Below are 15,850 nucleotides of genomic sequence, written 5' to 3'. Positions count from 1 at the left end.
AAACATATTAAAGATGTTAATATAGGTACCTATTGGCCTCAGGTAAGCCCATCTCCTAATTGCCTGGGGCATTGTTACTCACATTGCTATGACATTGGGTGGCACAGGCACACATGATGTCCTGTGTTTTTTAAGGCTAAGTTGTCATGGAGAACGCTTCCTGCCATCGTCTCTTGGTATGGAAGGAAGAGGTCCAAACTTCACATTGCATGAACACCTTGGCCAAGAACAGATGGATATGTCAAAAAAACAGGTCATGTCTACAGCACAGCCAGGCCTCATATCTGAGATTCTCCCCCACTGTGGCAGCCGAGAGGTGGCTAGGGATGACTAATGTTAGTATCAGAGTGAGACTTTGCCATTAATTGGATGACATAAGAGCCATGCAGCTAAGGGAAATCACTGCCATAACTTAACAATGCAGGTAGGCAAGGCAGAGAAGAAAGGTAGGAAAATATAACATCTTTTTTTCTATATTTTTTGACCTGATGAAATGATGGAGACTGAGGTAACAAAGGCTGTCGGTAACAAAACTAGGAGGCAAAATTCAGGTTGTTCAAATCTCATTACGTTACCTCGATCCTGTTCACTGTACAGACAATGAGCTCCTACACCCAAGACTGGACCTCCAGGCTCTCCCCTGTGTCTGTAGAGGTAAAGGCAGTGGGTGGGAGAGACAGAGGCTTCCCTGGACAAATCCAGCCCTTCTAGGAGAGCCTGCAGGCTCGGCACAGGCGTAGGGGCGGGAGAAGTGGCCTTTGGGCAGGGATTTCCTTATGGCCGGCTCTTCCCCCACCTGAGTGTCACTGGTCACACGTTGTGTATACATGCCACTCATCCCTTCCCACACACCAGACCTGGTGGTTTGCACCTGAGACAACCCACTGCTGCTGTCACCAGCCATTGGTTTGGGATTTTTTTCTGTAGGAATGATCAGTTCTTGAGCAAATCTGAGCTGAGGTGGCTCCTTGGGTGGGTCAGGGTATGGCCATGGCCTGCTCAACCACCCCAGCCAAGAGCAGGGCAGCTGGGGCACCAGGGCAGCTCCAGACTTGGGCATCGGACACCTCCCTGGGAATGAACCAAGGCCAGGCTGGGATGTGTGCCCGTGGGTGGGGGTCAGCCCCCATGAGAGGAAGCAGGGTCAGACACAGCCCCGGCATGGCTGGGCAGGGCCGTGGGGTCACAGGTTGTTGAGAATAATCCATTTTAAAGCAATTTCAGAGGATGAATCATCTACTTCTGCAAAACTGGCATACAAAAACGAACATTTCCTTTTCCATCTCCTACTTTTACAGTCTGGCTTGAGAAAACGTGAAGCCCGCTGTTAGACCTTGGTTTTGCTTATCCATTTCACTGGGAAGACGTTCGAAGTCTGTGGTGGATGGTGACAATATATTTTCTGGCATAATACGGTAATAAATCTGCTTGTGCCTCCCTGGAAAAGAAAATTTAAATTTGTACCTTCTGAGCTAAACTCTTCAGATTTCTTAGTTATGTTATTTTTCACTATACTTAGGGTTTAGTTTTTAAGCTTGGAATCTCAAAATGCTTGAAGATGCACTCTGATTTTTATTCAGGTGTGCATATGGATGAAATGTGTTGTCTTCTAGACTAAGTTACTGTATTCCAGGCAATGGAATGACTCCAGATTTATATATATGCCTGTACTTCATAGTGAGATTATTCCAGCACATCAGGAAAATAGGCTGAGAAAATTATTGCAGATATAATTCAGGGCACATTTTGAAACTGTTCACTTGATCTTTTGACAAAGCACATGTCCTGGTTTCAGCTGGGATAAAGTTATTTTTCTTTCTAGTAGCTGTTTTGTTTTGGGTTGGCATGAGAATGATGCTGATAATATGTATTATTTTAGTTGTTGCCAGGTGATTTTTTAGTCAAGGACTGTTTCAGCTTCCCATAAAAGCTGAGAGGGACCACAGACAGGACAAGCTAGCAAAAGGAATATTCCATACCATAGATGTCATGCTCAGTATATAAATGGGGGTTGGCTGGGGGGCAGGAATCTGCAATTGCTGCTTGGGATGGTCTGGGCAACCAATCACCAAGTGGTGAGAGCGACTTATGTTGTATTACTTTATTTTGTATATTCTTTTACCATTATTATTATTGTTATTATTATTTTCCTTTTCTATTATTGTTCTATTAAACTGTCTTTATCTCAACCCATGAGAGTTTTTTCCTTTCCCCTCCTTTTCTCCCTCTTCTCCCTACCCTACTAGGGGCCGGGAGGGAGTGAGCAAGTTGCTGTGTGGTCCTAGTTGCCAGCTGGGGTTAAATCACAACAGCACAGAAATAAAAATGTAGCTTATTTTCTTAAATTGTGGAATATGCAGTCCACTACTTCTATGTTTTTTTTAGCAACATTTAGCATAGTGGATTTCAGGACTTTTTTTCCACTGTTACATGAGTACCAGCAGAAATTGCCAGGAACAAAAAAAAAATCTGGAACAGTATTTTTCTTAGCTTTGCCTGTGTTGTCTTCAAGGGTAGCATTTGCTCTATACAGCATAAGCCTGGGAATTTCTGAGGCTTCCCTCATCATGAACTTACCAGACAGGGACACTCATATTGACATTCTGTATACAGGCCTAGAACAAACATTTCACCTAGGTCTTCTCTGCTTAGCATTTCATGTGTTAGGTCTTGATTACTCATTGAGATCTCCTTGATGATGACTTCATGCACGGTTGAGCAGATGTGGCTTCAGGGCTGTATTGGTTGACTAACGTTCATTTAAGATACCCAGTTTTGCCAGCTGGAACCGCCAACTCTTCTACCCGTATATGAGTTCAAGGAGGGATTTTGTGCTATGCATTGTTGAGTTTGGTGTAGCGGCATTTTTCTTTGAAATGTCTTCACAGTCACAGCATTTTAACAGGCTTATAGCCCTACTCACTTCAGAGATTTTATTGTTAAAAAAAAAAAATAAAGATATTCCCTGGCCAATGTTTCTTTGAGTTTAGAAAGCTTCAAGTTTGGATTGTGCACTTTGGATTGCTTCACATTGCCTTCATTTAAGAATTTGATGACCTATAGAATCTTTGGAACAACTCCTAAGGATATTGTAGGTGCTCTCACCACCTGAGGGTCTTCTTTAATCACTGCCAGATTTTTCAAAAATATATGCTGTAATCCAAAGAGAAATCACGGGTCTCATAAAATCAGTAGATCAGGTTCTACAGCCTGTGTTATGCAAGGGTTCAAGCCAGCTGGTTGTCACAGCTTGTGTCTCACTGTCTAAAAAAGACACAAATCTGTGAGTTGACCTAGATTTTCTTTCTGGGAATCTGCTCTCCTGTGCAATAGAAAGCCTGTAGTGTTCACTGTTGCCAGAGTACAAGAAATCTAAATTGTGTTAGGCAATGAGAAGCAGAAAAGCAGTTCCGCTCCAGTAGGTACTTTTAAAAGTATTACCAGACTCCTCTACACAGATGACAGGGGAATAACTTTTGCCATTCCAGTGTACAGCAGAATAACTGAACTTAGCTATTGCAAAACAGAGAATCTCACTGCACGAGTAAGTTTTTGAACTGAGGTGCTACCTCTGACTTCATTCTCATGCTAAATTCAAAGTGTTTTTTGCCTGTATGACTGTAGAGAGCAGTGTTTACAACATTACTGAGTGACTTGCACTCTGAATGGATAAGGACACAGAGGGGAAGAGAACTGCTCTGGGACTAGACCATGCTGCAGTTCCTTCAAATAATTTTTCTTCTGAATGATGGTTTGTCTTGTCATTTTCTTCAAAATGGTATTTTAAGAAGTAAAGGTCTAAACGTGCCTTCTGCTTCAGAACTGCAGAAGACCTTAAATACAGAAGAACTCTCACAGTTCTTTAATTCATGGGAGAGTAGGAAGAAATGGGGCCATCCAAGGTTCTTCCAGCCAATATGTTCCCTCTTTCCCCAGTACAGAAGATGCAATGGTGGTGTACTGGGGGATGGGCACCGCAGTGGTAAGACGCTTGCTGTTGCATCTCTCACTTACATAGGCTCAGGAGAGCACAAGGAAGTCCCACTACCACCAAAAGCCAGCAGCTGTACTAGGAGCAGCAGGCTGTGCAGCCACTGCAGTCTTGTTTGCATTAGATTTCTGGGCTAGCATTTCCCTCTTAGATCCCTCTTTATTAATCCCTAAGCCTTTTAATTAGGTCTTGTATGGAAAGGAGCAGAAACTGGATAGAGAAGTCATTTAACTTTCTCTTCATCCAAGCAGAACAATTTTCATCTTGAGCAGGAAGCTCTTTGAACCAGGCTGTTATTCTACTGTAAGCTGTCTATAATCCTTCCACACATACACTTTCTCCACACCTTTCAATACAATTCTCACTAACAAATCTGTTGCCCTGTTTTACCCAAAACCCACTGAAGTCAGCCACCTTTGTAGCCACCACCAAAAGTAGCCACCTTTGCTTTGGGTTTGAATCTTGACCTTAGACAGACAGATATATAGTTATTTGCATTACCACAAGTTCCTATAGATCTAATTACATCTTTACGTCCTACTCCTGTTATATAAATGTTAACGTTATTGTGTTAATAAGTTTATTAGCTTGCTGGAATATGCATACAGTATCCTCTGAAGTTTCCCTATTAATGGGACTATTAGATCTCAGAAGGACTGAAGAAAGCTACTTCTCAGTAGGTTACCTCTTGCCTGGGTAAATGTAACTGGAAAAGTGAAAAGGAAGCATTCTATTATCAAGTCTATTATCAAGTGTAAAATATAGAATCATTTTTTACAATTTACAACTATTTTACACTTTTCCTGTTACGGGCTAATATAATACTCTTTTCTATGTGTTTTGTGATGCAAGCCTAGTGGTCCTGGGTTAGTGGCGATATGAGCTGAATCAACTGCTGAGTATGGGAATAGCTCCCTTGCTTTCATGGGCACTGATCAGTTTGCATTAGTTGGGTTTTGGACCATTATTTGTAAATTTTGCATCTGAAAGTCAAGATAAGTTTGCAGTTATAACTTCTATAATTTACTGATCACACAGACAATGTGCAGGGTGTGTTCCTTCAAGTGATGCATAAGAATGCGCACTGTGATTTGGTTGCCTTTAACAGATATGCCAAATATCAACTGGAGAAGCAAGAATTAACATGTTCACACCCCATCTTAGCTGCATTCAGGTATCAACAAAGGCCTTCACTCCATCCTCCACTGAAAACACACAACAGGAGAAAATACAGCCTGTGAAGGCATGCCCATTTCCAGCAAAATCTTCAGCAAATATTGATTCTAAGCTTTTATTTTCCTTTAATACGCATATATTCAGGCTGTGAAACTGCACTAAGCAACTCTGAGAAAGTGTGTGGCTTCACCCACGTTAATCACACAGACACATAACTATTGGATTACAGAGTAAAGTGACTCCTTTACTGATTACAATGGATAAAAGAAGGAAGGGAAAAAAATTCCCTAATTCTCATACCCCCTTACTCTGTACATTATAAGGAGACACTTAAGGGAGTAATACAAACACAGAACTGGAAGGTAAGCAGTGTGTCAGAACCCAGGTCTGCTATGGTGGGCAGCAAAGGTCACGTAATCCCTTCCAGAAACTGCTGAAACTCTGAGTTAAAACTAGTTTGGTCTCTGAGGGAGAGGGCTCTTGGTCCCTTTACTCCTCTTGGGAAAGGTACTTCCGCTAATTTACCGTATACTGATATGATCTCCTCTCTCTTTAGAGTTTCCACACTGATCTAGTCACAGGAGCAATCCTATCCCTGTACAGATTTTATTTTGCTAGGTGAAGGAGGATAATGCTAAAATTGCTCCTGTGCTCAGTTAGGAACTTACTGATGGCTTACTATGCTTCCAATAATTCACTACTTGAGGTCCCCCACAGGTCTATAATCAGGCACAACAAATTGTGGACGTGCAGAGAAAGCACCCTCAGTAATGGTGCTCCCATGGTAAGGTGGTTTCAGCAAGGTTAATCCATTCACCTAAACAATACTAGGGGAGTAGCACTTCAAATATTTGAAAATACCACTAAATGGGGAAAAAATGTCTGAGGAAACATGACAAATGTGAGTGCATTTGCATTATTTCTGGGACAGGCGTAAGGCAGGTGATTTTTGTGTCATAGTTCCAGCCTGGCAAAGGAAGCTGGTGCAGTAACCGTGGGCATCAGTGATGTGTTCCCATGAGATGGCACCCTGAACCAGCAGTGCACACAGGGATGCACTCAAAACTTTTTTCCCCTGGAAGGAGTGGATCATAGATGCTTTAGTGAGGAGTAATTAATCCAAAGCATTGCCTCTCTGCTTTTGTTTCACAGAATTTGATCTTAGTTTTTGTACAGTGGGAAAAAGATAAAGTTTCAGAATAATGTGTCAGGGGTTTTTGTCTCTTTTACATATATGGATTTCCCCTTATATTTTGAGTTCATAGCTCTATTGTGAGGCTATTTTCACAAGTTCTTCCAAGTAGTCAGTCAAATCTATTTCTTTTTTAAGCTGAGTTATTTGTATTACACAAAGCATTATGCCCGGTGCTAAGTGTTGGGAGCAACACCATTAGGGAAAATAGTCAGATCCTCAACAATCTGATTCCAACACACAGAATCATTCATTTCGCATTTGCCAGATTAAAGGCTTTGTTCTCACTGAAAGCTGTCAGCTGTTTGGTTGCCTATTTCATTTTTTTCACAATGAAACGTACAGCCCAATCCAGAACAGCCTCACTACAAAAAAACCAACCCATCAAAAGTGAGCGAGCGCATGTAAGTATGAGAAATTAATTTCCTGTCCGTTATTAGAAGTAATCACCAGTGAGTAATACTTCTGCGTCAGCAGACATGTCTGAAGAAAACTGTATTGCTGTTGAATCGGTGTGTTGCTATGTGACACCATCCTTTATGCGTATCAGTGCAAACGCCTTGGGAAGAAAGAGAGAAGAGAAACAGCTTGTTACTGTTCAATTTGTGTCTCTCTCAATGGAACCATAGAATAACACTTTACAAATGTGTTATTTTAATTTCAAATTAACTTGTTGTTTATAACTGTCAGTCTGATCTTTGCTAGCATTTCTTATGAAAATGAGAATTATTTTGGCCATGGCTTATTCCTGTTGCTAAATACTAATCTAGACCCATGTTATGTGAGGAATATGGAAAGTTCTGCTGTGTATACCTGTTTACAGACGCTGCAGTCTTACCCTTGAATTTTACTAACTGTGTTAAAATTGAAGGCCACTGTATCAAAATAAAAGTGTACAAATGACCTCCTATCATTGCCTTCCATGCAAGATCCAAAGCTTACTGTGAAAGCTGTAACTTGATTAGAAAGCCTTTCGTGACTGGCAGCATAGAAAGAATGCACCAGTTTGTTCTATTCATTGTTCAGTCCCAATTGTAGATGATTTCCCATGTGGTCTCTAAAGCATGACAGCATTAATTGCAGTCAGAGGTGCACTGAGCAGTAGTGAGTTTTTTTTGGGAAAAAAAAAAAAAAGACTACAGTGGATGCTTTGAATCTCTGAAATAATTGAAATAGTTCTCCGTTCTCTGTTGAGCAGCAGGAGTATTCCCTCCCCCCCAAATGAGCTAGTTCTAAGAGTGGAGAGAAGGAGGCTGTTTTTCTTTCCTTTCCAGCAGCATGTAGGAACAGTGTTCCGAGGAGGTGTTCAGAGGGAGTGGCGGGGAGAGAGCCCGGGAGCGGGGGCAGAAAGCAGGCTGAGTAACAGCGGAGTCACCTGGCTGGTTGCAGCCCTTCTGCAATGAAGCGTGTCTGGCTTGCTGGTTTGTAGGTGGTGACACACCTATGTAAGTGCTGGATCCGAGTGTCCAGCGAGGTCTTTGTTTTTTTCTGTAGGCTATTGAAGACCTGGAAGAGTGGGGACAAAAGCCTAGTTATTATTTTGTAAGTAGGCTGCAACTTGTCTGAGTTGCAAGGATTCTGATTTAAATAATCAGTGTGTTCCACATCACACCCTCATTGTTTCTAGCTTATTTATTTACCTTATTTTCTGAGATAATATCACAGTAGAAGCTGTCCAACTCACAGGGGGCTTAAAAATAGTTTTGATTCTTTGATAAGGAAAAATCCTGTTATTGGTTCTTTATTTTTTTAACTTGGTGATAGAAATATAGGTCATAATAGGTGTGTGTTGAAAATACTTTGAGATTAAACTGAACAAGACTGATTTAGTGGAAGGTAAATGCAGGAGGTGGGGAAGCGGATGCAACTAGTTGTCATTCACTCAGACTGAGAAAGGGTGTTCCTGGACTGGAGGAGAACTGCTTCATTTATTGTCCCTTGCAAACCTCAACTACTTGAGGTTAAGCATCTTCTTGTCATGTTTGCATCTTCTGCTTTTCCACATCTTCCAGGCTGGGCTGTAAGTAAGGCTCAGTCATATGTCAGGAATTCCCATAAATATGAATAAGAATCTAACCAGGAAGTCACAGTTAGTTTAACGTTACCTCCAATGGCAAATGAACCCAAAATATCCATTCTCAGGGGGAGCAGGACTGACCTTTGAGCCGCTCAGTTACCAGTGCCAGTGTGGACTCCTTCATTTGAAGCATCACAATTCCAGCTGTGATGATTAGTTTCATGGCACCACAGCCTGAAATAAGTAATTTCTCAGCAGTAACTAGGTCAGGCTGAAGGATTCAGTACAGCTATGTAGTGCCAGACCTCAGCTATCAAAAAGCAGTTATCTAGTGGAGGGTGAGTGATGTTTACACACCTCCAACTTGGCAATGTAGAGTCCTTTCCTTTTGCCACTGCCCAGCCTTTGAAAGAAACTGATGCATCTACTTACATCTGTAGTTCTCACATATGACTAGTAAGGAAAGGGATCTGGTGAGTTGTGGTGTCTCTGTCAAGGCAGTCTGGCTGTTGTCCCCATCCCTTTAGCTTATGCAGAAGCTCCTGAGCCACTTTGCAGTGGCCTTACTTGGTAGACCTGGGTCTGAAGGAAAGTTTGCTCCTGCAGAGACGGCAATGTTTGCCTTTAGGTTACCTGCAGACATCTGAGAAGAGTCTGGCAGCCAACATTATTGGGGATTTTCATCACAATTTCTCTTACAGAAGACATAATTAGATACATAACAATGGCGGCCCAGATGGCACAGTTTAGCCAGCTGGCCTATATCTCATTTTAATTGCTTAAACATATCCACACCCTGTCTTTGTTATGAATACACTTATGGCAAAGCATACACATTTTAAATTTGCTGTCTGGTAATGATGGAAGACGAACACCATCTGCATCACAGCAGAAAGTAAAATATAATTTTCTTTGGGTAATAAGAGCTTAGGAGCCTTTTGGAAGGGAATATGTGTAGGATCTGATCAGGACGCCGTAGTGTGGAGTGACTTGTGCTCAAAGCGAAACAGGAACGTGTCGTTCCAGGAGATAACAGCTGTCACGAAGGAGGCACTGTGTCGGTGAAAACACATCCTTTGGTTTCCTAGCCCTTTCAGGAAAGGCAGCCTGGCAGCCAGGCACGCCAGCACTGCAAACATGAAAGCAAACTCAATTATCTTGCATTTACCTTTTGTAGCCTAAAAGTATGCGGGGCCACCTGTGGTTACTGAGGGGTGACCGTGAGCTGTGCCTGTGGTGTGGCACACCGTTTCCTCATGGGGACTGAAGTGTAGCCATGGCCTCCCAGGGAGCACTTGCTGGTGTTCCCTGCTGCAGGAGGCTCAGCTGCCCAACCAAGGAATGCTGTGGAGCAGGGGAAGGCCTCCTCTTCTTTATTAAGGACTGCATACATATTTCAAATAAAAACAGAGTTGGTGGGCTGCACCATCACCTCTCCCTCTCATTTTCTTCTCCCATCCCCATCATGTTTATTAGCAGTAATGTGAACTGTATGACATGAACCTAGTGGTCCCGATCCTGGAGGTGAAGGGATGGGACCTTCTGTTCCCATCCCACCTCTGGGGACAGCTAGCTGCAGGGAAGACTGTTCCTCTGCAGAGGACCTGGCTGGCAGTGGGAGGAAGCTCTTGCTTTATAGCAAAAAGAAGGACAGATATTTTTCCTTAAGTCCTTAACTCCAGTCTGGCCTTGGACTCTTAAAGCAACCAAGTACACACGTATGCTGCTTACAAAGACAGAGTTAAGACATTACAAAGGCAGAGTTAAGACACTGTCTTAATGCATATACAGATGCAAAGTGCCCAGCCTCGCACTCCTACACGTTTTGGTTGTCTTCCTGGGCACCTTTTTCACAATTACGATTTTTCTGTAAATAGCGGCAATACCAATGTAAGTTGGAGTACTGGTTTTGTTCAGAAGGTCTTTTAATTGCTCATCCACTCCTGTATTCTCTCCTTCATAGTCTTCGTTCATTCTTGTCTGGTGCCTTTTGTACTGCGGTTGCTGAAGGCAATGCACAAAGGCTGCTCTTTCCTGCCGGAGCTTGTTGTTGTCTTCAGTAGCTGGGCAGGCAAAGACAACTCTGGTGTGAATCATTTTGCTCCTCCAATGTAGGAGTTGCCATGAAGAATGATTAAGGAGGGGGGGGGAGAAAGCGAGAGTGAGAGGGAGTCTGTTTGCGCACAAATACAGGTTGGGAAAGTGGGAGTGGTGTCAATGAGCAAGCAAGCTAACAGAGTCTTCTGCTCGGCAAGGTTTCACCACGGGTAGCAAGTTCTTCGTGCTGTACCCATTTCATTGATTCATTTACCAGGATTATAGCCTTGCAAAGTAAGTACAGCTTTTTTTTTTTTTTCTTCCTCTGATACTTTCATTAATGCCTAACTCACGGTTAACAAATCTGCATTGTGAAATATAATTGAGTAGAGGGAATGTGATAAGGAAATTTTTACAAAAATATACCATGTGGAATTAAAGGAGAAAAAAAAGCCTTCAAAAACTACAACATTTTGGTTTTGTCCCAAAATTGCTGCGTTTGCCATGCTATATTTCTTCCCCCTTCTTCATTGGAAGCGGTGAATAGGATCTGGCAGGTGAGGGCATTAGGAATTATTAAAATATGATGGTTTATTGCAAATGGCTTTCCCTGTATCAGAAAAAGCAGGTTGTGTATGATGCCATGAAAATGCTCCATGTGTCAAAGTAAGATTTAGACTGTTTTTTAAGTCTTTGTCACAGAGGAATATTCCTCTCATTTTCTGCAGAGGTGTGTATGCTCTGCTCTGTTTGCTTTGAGTTATTCAAGTGACTAATCTGCACTTGTTTAAAGTGAAGGGCAGGAACTTAAGTCCAGAAATTACCCTTTTATTTTCAGTGTGGCCATGTAGTTTGGAGAATTTACTGGCTATTGAGGTACAACAAAGCATATTGTGGTGGCGCATTTCTCTCCTTCCTTCCTGGAGTGACTTTCCCTGCTGTATTGCTGACAGTGATTTTTCCCCAACCATACGAGACGCTCCAGTCCCACATCAGTCTGATGTCTTGTGTTCCTCAAGGAACTGTCTGTTCAGAGGAAATTGTGTTCTTCTTGTGTAGCCAGGTAGTCTGCCAGGGGGAGAGTTGTCATTTGTGTAGAAGTAAGAAGAAAAGGCTCACGGAAGTCTTTTATTTCCTTTATTTTTTGTGTTTGCCATATAAGAGCTGATGTGAGGTGATATTAAATGCTTGAGCTAGTTTCAAATATTAATGCCTAGCTCGTGAAACATAGGTGTGGGTTGTTTCATATAGTTTATCCTCTTGGTAGAAGTTTGTTTGAACTGGAGAGAGTGCAGCGCTGGTACTCACAGCTCCTCAGCTGTACACCCAATACACCCCCCCCAGTACTGGATGGCCAGCACTGTCCACGCTTTATCTGCCATGGGTGTCTTCTCCTGGAAGGACTGCTTAACCAAGACGAGAATAAAATAAATACTTGTTCTGCTTTATCAGATTATCCCTACCATATAGCTAACTTGACTTGTCAGACATTTCCATGCAGACGTTGCTATTCTCCTGCTTACATTTTTAAAAGATAAGCTATATTTAGCTTTTCTCTTAGTGAGCAGATAGTAAACAAAGCCTCTGTTGTTTCTTTTTTTGTTTTGTTTTATTTATTTATTTATTTTTATTTTTTTTGTTGTTGTTGTTGCATTCAAGAGTGACTAAGCAAAAATGGTGTCTTGTACCAATAAACAAGTTTAAATCAGGTTTTTCTAAACTGGTTCAGAAGCCTTTCATCTCCCTTCTGTATCTGAAAGTGTTCCTATAATGCTGTGGCAGAGTCACAGTTTTAAGCAAAGCTGGGTGGATCACAAGCTACCTGTGCTTAGAAGATGCCCCAGTGCCGCGGGCCTCTCTGGAAATGCTGACGTACCGCTTTCCTGGGAAAGGAGGGACTCAGCAAGAATCCATGCAGCAGGCCTTTTTAAAATTTCGTTTTCAATTTTTTGACTCCTCCCTGTTTGAGGGTTCCCTGTGATTACTGACTCCGGAGCTGCGTCTGATTTCTGGGCAGCTAATGGGCTTTCTTCTTGATGGGAGCCTCAGCCCTTCACATTTGACTGGAACTGGCTTTAATGGACTCACAAGGCTTGAGACGCTCAAGGCTTTAAAGAGATTTAAGATTTTGTAAGATTTAATACAATAAGTTCTTTTTGAGGATACGAATGTCACGAGCTCCTAAATATCATATATCATTAATAAATGAAGCATAAAAAACTGACTGACCAGGTGCAGTTGAAAAAGATGGTGAAATAGAGATGAGCCCATTATTCAAGGTTAAGGGTGAAAACTGAGCTTTTTTCCCTGTCAAAATGCCCTGAATAGGTGTTATTTAATAGTAGCACAAAAAGAAAGAAATTATAAGAATGGAGGGCTTTACCACTACCAGAAATAGTTTCACTCAGCACAAAAGAAGTTTTGAGAGTATTAGTAGTTACTGGGTGAACAAAAGATAAACAGAAGGTTCACTATGAAATACCTCCCATTTTCCTCACTAAGAAGGAACGTCAGAACTTTGTAGAATATCATCCAACATGAACAGTATCAGAGTTACCAATAAGGTCAGAAAAGAAGAGGCTTTAAGCCACGGTACAGCTTTTCACTGGCATAAGGAGGAAGAGTTTCATTCAAATTTGCAAAATTTCCTATTTTATTTTCTTACTCTGAATCTCTTGCAACCTGAGGAAGTGAAACACAGGTGGCACATACACATATTAAAATTGCCCTAGGTTTGCCAATATAACTGAAAATACTGATGTTAGCATGACAGCATAGTACTTGCAATATTAAGCCAGAAAGGAACAAGAACAACTTTAAGCATTTATGTTTGCACGTTGATTTTTAGCCTATAAGGAAGATTCAGAGGCCTAAATAGAATAATATCAGGCCAGCCAGCACTAAAGAATGATATTCTATCCCACTAGCAAGTAAGATATTTTTCAGGTGAACTGCACGTCTCATTCTGCATTGCAAGATTCTCTGTTCTGCATTGGGAGGTTCTCCATATTCTTTGTCTTCTTGAGGGTGGTAGATGTTGAATGACACATTCGTGGTTCCCTGGGTAATTTTCCACCAGCTCCTCGGTAAGAAATACCTGGGAAGTTGGTACTTGCCTCAGATCTGCAAATTTTAGCGAGGGTGGGGCTGTCACTCTGACATCAGCTCGACTCCTGTTGATGCTGTAAAATGGGATCTCATGTGGATAATCTGTCTTTACCAAGCAGCTGCTGAACGCTGCCAGGCTTCTGGAAGATGGACAACTCTGGCCAGACCCATTCTGAATTCAGGGTTCTGGCACAGCCTGATTCTGTTGCAAAGCATACTCCTCTGTATTTTTATGTGGGGGTGACAGCAACGAGGACCATGCAGTCGCTCGCTCACTTCTCCCCCTCCCCACCAGTGGGATAGGGAAAAGAATCAGGAAAAATAAGGAAAACTCGTGGATTGAGGCAAAGACTGGTAGGTAGAGCAAAAGCTGCACATGCAAGCAAAGCAAGACAAGGAATTCATTCACTGCTTCCCATGGGCAGACAGGTGTTCTGCCATCTCCAGGAAAGCAGGGCTCCGTCACGCGTTATGGTTACTTTGGAAGACAAATGCCATCACTCTGAACGTCGCCCCCTTCCTTCTTCCCCCAGCTTTATATACTGAGCATGACATCACATGTTATGGAATATCCCTTTGGTTGGTTGGGGTCAGCTGTCCCGGCTGTGTCCCCTCCCAACCTCTTGTGCCCCCCCCAGCCCACTCGCTGGTGGGGTGGAGTGAGGAGCAGAAAAGGCCTTGAGAGCCTAGCAACAATTAAAACCATGAGTGCATTATCAATATTATTCTCACCCTAAATCCAAAACATAGCACTATACCAGCTGCTAGCAAGATAGTTAACTCTATCCCAGCTGAAACCATGACAGGGGATAACTTTCTTCAGTGACATATGTATTTAATGTTTCCCCCCTTCTAGAGAAATTCCTTTTTTTTTTTTTTTTTCAGTGGGAGAGGATTTGTTAGCAAACAGTTTGTTGCTAATACCAACAGTCCAAACATTTTGTGAGAGTGCAGTGCTGGTTAGATGTGCTTTTCAAACATGGATTTAAAAAGCCTTGGTTTTATGCCAGTATCTTTTTTTTTTTTTTTTACTCAATTAGATTGTGCAATGCATTGCAGCAACCTTTTGAACAGCTTCTTTTAGCCCAAAAAGCCCCAGTTGCCAAATAAACTCGTTGCCTTACCAAATAGATTCACGAACATGTATAAGTTAATTAAAATAACAATAAAGACATTTATTTTGTAAAATGCTTTCTTGTCATGGTTTAACCCCAGCCAGCAACTAGAACCACGCAGCTGCTCGCTTACCCCTCTCCCCTTTCCCCTGCTCAAAAAGGTGTGGGGGAAGAGGGAAAAAAAAAGGAGGGGAAAGGGAGAAAAAAAACACCTCATGGGTTGAGATAAAGATAGTTTAATAGAAACAATAACAGAAAAGGAAAAATAACAATAATAATAACAATAATAATAATAACAATGACACGGGTCACACTCACCATGTGGTGAATTGGCACTGTCCTGAGCAGTGATCGCGGATTCCCGCCCCCCAGCTAGCCCCCATTTATATACTGGGCATGATATCTATGGTATGGAATATTTGATTGGCCATTCCATCGTTTTGTCTATTCTTCTATGGGAAGCTGAAAGAGGTCCTTCCATAGTGTAAATATCACTTAGCAACAACTAAACCCAATAGGTATTATTGGCATTCCTTTCACAGCAATCACTAGAAAGAAAATTAACTCTTTCCCAGCTGAAACCAGGACAGTATCCACTCCTTATTGTATACCATTTACATCATTCCCAGGCCTTATACTTTTCATAGTCACCACCACTTTCCTGTCGGAGATGAAGTGGCACAGACTCTGATATGCAGGATTGAAATCCGCTTTATTAAGCAAGCGTGCTCTTTATATACTTTTCTGCCAAGGCCAGTAATTTTCTACTTTACTGATTTACACCATCGCGTACTCTAAAAGATCGTTTTCCCACCGAAAAGGGAATCTCTCTTCCGTGTGAGCAGCACCTCCTTACCTAGGGAGTAGCTTCACACAACTTCATCGTCTGCCAGAACAGTGCTGCAGCTGCTTATTCCTCCCTATTAGTTCTACCACACTTAAGCCTTCTTTTGCGTCAGTCCCCACACTTTCCTGTCTTTGAAATATATGTATACACGTGGACAGATATCATTCCCTTAGTCTGTTGGCCGTCCCTCTAAAACATCCATTGAGTTCATTTAATCCATAACTTTGGGCTCCATCTGTCATAACAGTCTTTCAGGGCGGGAGAGGTGGTGTGTGTGGTATTGAACTGCGGCAACTGCATCTGGAACTCACAACCGGTGTATCTGGCACGGTCCATCCCCCTGATCTGTGGGTTGAAGATGTTGATC

This window comes from Vanellus vanellus (genome assembly GCF_965231255.1).
Source record: "Vanellus vanellus genome assembly, chromosome: 2".
NCBI lineage: Eukaryota > Metazoa > Chordata > Aves > Charadriiformes > Charadriidae > Vanellus > Vanellus vanellus.
This window is presented reverse-complemented; position numbering follows the sequence as displayed.